Here is an 8,055-nt window from a genome sequence, read left to right as displayed (position 1 = left end):
TTAGCATATAAATTAAGTTTTATGAGTTCAGATCAAGTTATCCCCTGGTTGTTTATGGCCCAAAGTCTGAATGCTTTTAACGTAAACTACCTGATATCAAGATTTATTATAAGAGCATATTAATTAAGGCAGTGTGGTATTTGTGCAAGGACAAATAGTCCGATGAGACAGCAGAGAGAGTCCACAAACAAAACCGCATAGAGGCAGCCGTCAGGTTTACGAAGAATGTGTCACTGCAATGGAGAAGAGGAAAGTATGACCTTTCCAATAAATAGTGTTGGAAATTGGATATCCAGCTGGAAGAAGCTTAATTCTCACCTCATCGTATACCATACATGAAAATCAATTCTAGGTGGATTGTAGATCTAAATGTGAGAAGTAAAACAATAAAGCTTTTAGAAGGAAACATGAAAGGACATTTTTATGACCTTTGTAAAAGCCAAACTTTATTAAATAGACTAAAACAAATATATACCATAAAGGAAAACAATTACAAAATTGTATTAAAATGAAGAACTATGTTTGTCAAAAACACGTTAAGAGATTAAAAAGGCAATCTACAAAGTAGGAGAAGGTATTTGTCAAAAGACTCATATCCAGGTTATACACAGAACTCCTTCAAGTCCATGAGAAAAAGACTAACAATACAAGAGAAAAATGGGCAAAAGTTTTGAACAGATACTTCACAAAAATGACATGGCCAAGAAATACATGAAAAGATACTAACATCGGTAATTACTGGAGAAATAGATCAAATCAATAAATTAATAAAGATTTAAAATAAATTAAATAAAAAATTAAATCACAAACGCAACCACCCAGCCACCAGAATGTGTAAAAGTAAAAAGACAGGATTTATCATGTTTTGGGGATCATGAGTAACTAGGATCCAATTACAGTTGCCTTTTCTTTCTGCTGTTCTGTATTTTCCAAATTTTCTACTGATTTTATGTTCTTTTGTAATCAGAATATAATGATATTTTTCTCCAGAGCATACTCTTTTTTAAATTTTTTAATGCTTCTCAGCTCTGCATCTGAAACCAAAGTTACCAGCAGAACTAAGGGATCTCTGTAAATAAATATGGTGGGTTTACTTTGGTTCCTCAGAGTACATGGGGTAATGTCATAGAAACAGGTTGTGGAGAGTAAACTGGAGGGCGGAATTTTTGACTTCTGAAGGAAGAACTTCAGGAACATGTTTTGGGTTGGTGCCTCACAACAGGTAGAATGTGGATGACTCCCATGGTGGTGGGTCATTGTCCCTCTCAGTCTAACAGTTTATAGGGTCAGTGACAGGGTCTTGGTCACTGCTGCTGTTTCTCCAGCCTCAGTTCTTCTAGGACTTCCTACTCTGATATACTTCTCTCCAGAAATTGTTATAGTCATTGGCTGTCCCAAGTACACAGCAGACTTACCTAGGCTGGTATTTTATCTCTGGATGTCAGCCAATATGAGTAGAGTTGTTGTTTCTTGTTTTGTTTTGACATTATAGTTACAGCTCTTCAAGGTGTTTGTGTTTTGTTAAACAAACTTGAATAAACCACCTTAGTTCATTGTTTAGCAACTTCCTTTCTTTAAATTGAAATCTTTTTATGACATTAAGTGATGATGGCATAATAATATAAGACTTACCATATAAATGGCACCGTTCTAAGAATTTCACATTTTTTACTATTTAATTAATTTTTAAGAAAGATTTTTATTTATTTATTTGAGAGAGAGAGGGCACAAGAGAGGGGAGGGTCAGAGGTAGAAGCAGACTCCCTGCTGAGCAGGGAGCCTGATGCAGGGCTAAATCCTGAGACCCCAGGATCATGACCTGAGCCTAAGGCAGACTATTTAATTTAGACCTCTAAACAGCTGCTACTGTTGTGTCACAGCATGATGACACTGAGGCACTTGAGGGGTAAATACCCCACTCTGGATCACAGCAACAGAGCCACAATTTGAACCCTAGCAGGCTGTATCCCTAGTGCAGGCTTTTAAACACACTACACCATGTTTTAAGTCCATCTTCTAAGCTTAGATTCCTGGTGAATGTAGAGTAGCAGTACTGGTACAACATGAGGAATATTGCAGGTTGGGACACTTTTTTTGAGGTCAGAGCTCCAGGCTCAATTTTTGGACACAAAGCGTCTCAGATACTTTCTCACGGAACAGCCTACTCCTGACTCCCTTACCCATATGTTCTCTGGGCCACATTTCTAAATCACTTATAATTCATCTTATCCTCCAAAGGAATTGTTTGCTCATCTTTGTGGCCTTATGTGTTAAGTGCAAAGGATACTCTGATAGTTCAGAGTGTGGAGCAATATCACTTTTTAAGAACACTTCTTTCCCAGAAGAACTGAAGAGACATTTTTCTAAATAAGACCTATAAATGGCCAGCACGTACACAAAAAGATGCTCAATATCACTAATCGTCAGGGAAATACAAATCAAAACCACAATTAGGTATCACCTCATACCTATTAGAATGGCTATTATCAAAGAGACAAGGAATAGCAAGTGTTGGCAAGGATGTAAAAAAAAAGGAACCCTTGTGCATTGTTGGTGGGAACGTAAATTGGTGCAGCTACTGTGAAAGACAATATGGAGTTTCCTCAAAACATTAACGATAGAACTACCCTATGATTTAGTAATTCCACTTCTGGATATACATCCAAAGAAAATGAAAAAAGAATATTGAAGTGGTATCTGTAGTCCATGTTTTTTGTAGCATTATTCACAATAGCCACGACATGGAAATGACCTAAGTGTCCATCAACAGATGAATGGATAAAGAAGATGGGAGACACACTTGAATATTATTCAGTCATGAGAAAAGAAGGAAATGCTGCCATTTGTGACAACATGGATTGACCTTGAGGACATTGTGCTAAGTGAAATAAGTCAGATGAAGACAACTACTGAATGATCTCACATATATGTGAAGTCTAAAAAAGCTGAACTCCTAGAAACGGAGTGGAATGGTGGTTACCAGGGGCTGCAGGGTAGAGAAAATGTCAAAGGGTATAAATTTCCAATTATAAGATGAATAAGTTCTGGGAATCTAATGTACAGCATTGTGATTATAGTGAACAATAATGTATTATAAATTTGAAAGTTAAGAGAGTACACCTTAAATTTTCTCTCCTCCAAAAAGTAATGGTAGTTATGTCACATGATGGAGGTGGTAGCTAATGCTATGGTGGTAATCATTTTGAAACATATAAGTGTATCAAATCGACATGCTATATGCCTTACACTTATACAATGTAATATGTCAATTATATGTCAATAAAGGTGGAAAATAATAAAATATAAAAGAAGTAAAAAAAAAACATTTCTTTCGGTAGTCAAGTCCACTTGAACTTTATTCTTGTTTTTTAAGCGGCTAACAATCCTACCCCCCTTTTAAAATTAATAAAATATTTCATTTTCAATGTTTTAATCCATTTCATTTAAAGGACTAAGTAAAGGAAGAGCTACAAATACATTCTCCCTCCGTTTTTATGATTACTTACAGTTGGTGTTTAAAGGCAAGCAGTGTATCTTCAGGCAAGGAAGTCGGGGACCAGATCTAGATTTTCCTTAGAAACTTTTACCAGTCTTCACCTTCAGGCTGTTTGAGCATCTTGACCCAGGATAAACTGGCAGCATGGAGGTCCAATCACCACTGATCCCACCATGGAGGAATGGTGGCCACATTCTTCGCAATGCTGTAGCCTGTATGTTGCTACTGCTTTTTTTTTTTTTCTTTTTTTATGTGGCGTTCCATGATTCATTGTTTGCGTATAACACCCAGTGCTCCATGCAGAACGTGCCCTCTTAATACCCATCACCAAGCTAACCCTCCTCCCACCCCCTTTCCTTCTAGAACCCTTAGTTTGTTTTTCAGAGTCCATCGTCTCTCTGATCATATAGTGGTGATTACAACCAATCAGCTCTGTCATTGCAGACACGGTTGTTCCAGTAAAATTTATTTACAAAAACAGATGGTAAGCCATAGTTTGCTCACTCTGGTATATACAATAAAGAAAATTCTTGAATTTAGAATTAAAGCCACTTTTGATAAACTTCCTCCTACTTGTAGCTTTGGGTTCTTTGTTGTCCTTCTTCCTCACTATATAGTTGGCCAGCCATCACCTTCAAGGTAATATCACCGTTCTTTTTGGTTCCTTTATGTAACAGTTTTATTTGCATGTAACCCACACACCACAAATTGACCCACTTAAAATGTACAATTTAGGGGCTTTAGTGTCCACACATTTGTGCCACAATCAATTTTAGAGCATTTTCATCACCTCCAAAGAGATCCTGTACCATTTAGATACCTCCTCCAGTCTTCCCACCCACCCCAGTTATAGGTGACCACTGATCTCCTTTATGTCTCTGAAAATTTGTCTATTCTGGACATTTCATACAAATGGAATCATACAATATGTGGGCTTTTATGACTGACTTCTTTCATAATATTCTTAATCTTATGATTTCAATTTAGTCATCTTTTCAAGGCTTATCCAGGCTATAGCATGTGTGGGAACTTTATTCCTTTTTATGGCTGAATATTATTTCATTTTATGTATATACCACATTTTCTTTATCCATTCAGCAGTTGATGGACACTTGGGTTCTTTCTAATATTTTGACTCTTATAAATAATGCTCCTATGAACATTCATGAGCAAGTTCTTGTGTGAACAGATCCTTTTTATTTCTTTTGGGTGTTTACATAAAAGTATATAAGTGGGGAGGGGATAATGCTAAACATTCAAATAAGGTAAGTATTTAAAAAAACAATAAAATAATACTTTTTAAAATTTCAAGTATTTCCTTAAGAGAATTCAACACTACAAGCTGAATGTACTTTCTGAATTGTCCATATCATCAAAGCAGTGCTTCTTCTTTTAAAATATCAGGAAATGCACTAAGGCTTATAAATAAATGCAGTTGCCCTTAAGATTTCAATCTCATTGATTTTCTTTAAATTAAAACTCACAGAGTGCATAATTAAGGTATACCACAAAACTAAACCTATTACTCTAGTAAGAGGTTTCCATGCTTAATACTTAGTGGCTTATTTGACCAAATTAGGTCTTTTTAGGGGGAAAAAAAAGGTAAGCCAATGTAAAACATTTAGTTTGAAATGTATTTTAATATTTTCTTAGACATAAAAATTTATGGAGGAAAGGGGTTATCACAAGGGAAAGAAAGCAAAACACTAGAATGACCAAGAATTTTCAAAGAACAAGCACCACAAAGGATGCTTGCATTTTGTTCTGTAATATTCACCAATGCATTTTTCTTACTCCAAGTAGTCTACTCCAACAAATTCTGAATCATCTTCTGAATCACTATATTCCACAGCAGTACAACAGGATAGGATGGTGGCAACATGATTTTCAATGTGTTCATGTCTAGCAACTGGTTCAGACAGCTCTTTTACTTTACATGCTGGATACCTTTTTGTATTGCTTCCAGAATTATATTCTTAGTGTTACAGATTATGGGTACGATTGATCAGTGATACTTTGGCTCAGAAACAGGTATAAATTGCAGTGGCAGGGTAGGGAGGCATTAATGGAACATAAGGACTTGGGGCAAAGGTAGGTGACATTGGATGTAGCCTAGAGGGAAGATGAGCAAGAGCTCCAACCATGACAAGTGATGATGGTCAAATGCCAGGAGGAGGCAGAGGAGGAGGTGGTAGGTGGAGACAGCCCCTGGACTTCATTTTGTGGATTGGATGACTGGGGCAGTCTTACCATGCTGTGATGGGTCTAGCTACTGGTGTGGGGGGCTGTACTAGGGGAGGTGTGATGGGGGAAGAACTCTGGGGGCAATCTGAAGAGGAGCTTGTTTGTAAGGAACAGCAACTGATTACAGTTAAGTTAGACAGAAAAATATTTTATTTGAAAGATACAGGTTAGCTCACAAAACCAAAAGAAAAGAGGGAGAACTAAGGCAGGAAGTGAAGCAGCTCTAGGAATCTAGGTAGAATACCTAAAGAAAAATCTCTCTTTAAGGCACTTCTCTCAAGTTGAGTGAGCACCAAATAAATCCAGTATCTGCTCATACTTAAAATTCTAGCGCTAAGTATCTGACTGGCCTAGTTTGGCTCATGTTTTTACCCTTTGTCCATAGAAAGGAGGGGTTCTTTGATGGTTAATCCCATGAAATTGTATACGCTTGGGGAGGGGCAGTTTGTTAAAGCAAAATTGGGATGGTGATAGTAGAAGGGGGAATTAGTGTTGGAAAGGTGAGAACAACAGGTATGTACAAGGAAAGAATAAGATAAATACATAAGCAGCAATAATGGAAGGGAACATGTTATAAGTACCATAGAAGAGACATAAATAAAATACTTTGAAGAGTGTGAAGAAGGAAACACACACACACACACACACACACACACACACACACACACACACGGTGGTGGCCCATCATGAAAAATTGCACAAAGGAGATAACATGGAAGTTCCTTTTTCAAAAGAGAAGTTGTGTGATGTGGATTAGAGGTAGTGGGGCAGATAGGACTCAGACTAAGGAAACAGCCTCATCGAAGAGGAGGAGCTTGGGAGGTGTGAGGTCTATTTGGGGGAACAGAGACTAATCCTATTTGACTTTAACAGTGAGCAGCAATTTCCCAACATATGCTCTGGGAATCCTTGGTGATCCCTGAGACTGTTTAGGGAGTGTGTGAGATCAAAACTGTTTTTATAATAATACATGATGTTTGCGTTTTACATACTCATTCTCTTTAGGAGTGTATGGTGTGGTTTTCTGGAGTTATATTATCTGTGACTATGCCATTCTTTTGATGACAAATGGGATGATGGAATGAGTATTAGGTATGCCTGTGTTTTAAACATTTCTCGGTTTTATTTTATTTTATTATTTTATTTCTCAGTTTTAATTTCTAATATGGAAAATATTGCTAGATATAACCCACATAAATGAAATCTATTTGGAGTTCTCAATATTTTTTTAAAATTTAAATTTAAATTCAATTTAGTTAATACATAGTGTATTATCAGTTTCAGGGGTAGAATTTATCATATAACACCCAGTGCTCACTACATCAAATGCCCTCCTTAATGCCCATCACCCAAATTACCCCATTCCCCACCCATCTCCTCTCCAGCAAGCCTCAGTTTGTTTCCTATACTTAAGAGTCTCCTATGGTTTGCCTCCCTCTCTGTTTTTATCTTATTTTAATTTCCATTCCCTTCCCCCATGTTCTTCTGTTTTGTTACTTAAATTCCACATATGAGTGAAATCATATGGTATTTGTCTTTCTCTGACTGACTTATTTCGCTTAGCATATACACTCTAGTTCCATCTATGTCATTGCAAATAGCAAGATTTCATTCTTTTTGATGATTGAGTAATATTCCATTGTGTGTGTGTGTGTGTGTGTGTGTGTGTGTGTGTGTGTGTGTGTGTGTACACACACACACATATATAACCTCTTCTTTATCCATTCATCTGTCCATGGACATCTGGGCTCTTTCCATATTTTGGCTATTGTGGACATTGCTACTATAAACACTGGGGTGTATGTGCCCCTTTGAATCACTATGTATCCTTTGGATAAATACCTAGTAGTACAATTGCTGGGTCCTAGAGTAGTTCTATTTTTAACTTTTTGAGGAACTTTCATACTGTTTTCCAGAGTGGATCTACCAGTTTCCATTCCCACCAACAGTGTAAGAGTGTTCCCCTTTCTCCACATCCTCACCAACATCTGTTTTTCTCGAGTTGTTAATTTTAGCCATTCTGACGGGTGTGAGGTGGTATCTCATTGTGGTTTTCATTTGTATTTCCATGATGCTCAGTGATGTTGAGCATTTTTTCATGTGTCTGTTAGCCATTTGTATGTCTTCTTTGGAGAAATGTCTGTTCATGTCTTCTGCCCATTTCTTGATTGGATTTTTGTTTTGTTTTGTTTTGTTTTTTGGGTGTTATAAATTCTGATAAGTTTTGATAAGTTCTTTATAGATCTTGGATACTAGCCCTTTATTTGATATGTCATTTGCAAATATCTTCTCCCATTCTGTAGGTTGCCTTTTAG

The sequence above is a fragment of the Zalophus californianus genome, chromosome 8 (assembly GCF_009762305.2).
Source record: "Zalophus californianus isolate mZalCal1 chromosome 8, mZalCal1.pri.v2, whole genome shotgun sequence".
NCBI lineage: Eukaryota > Metazoa > Chordata > Mammalia > Carnivora > Otariidae > Zalophus > Zalophus californianus.
This window is presented reverse-complemented; position numbering follows the sequence as displayed.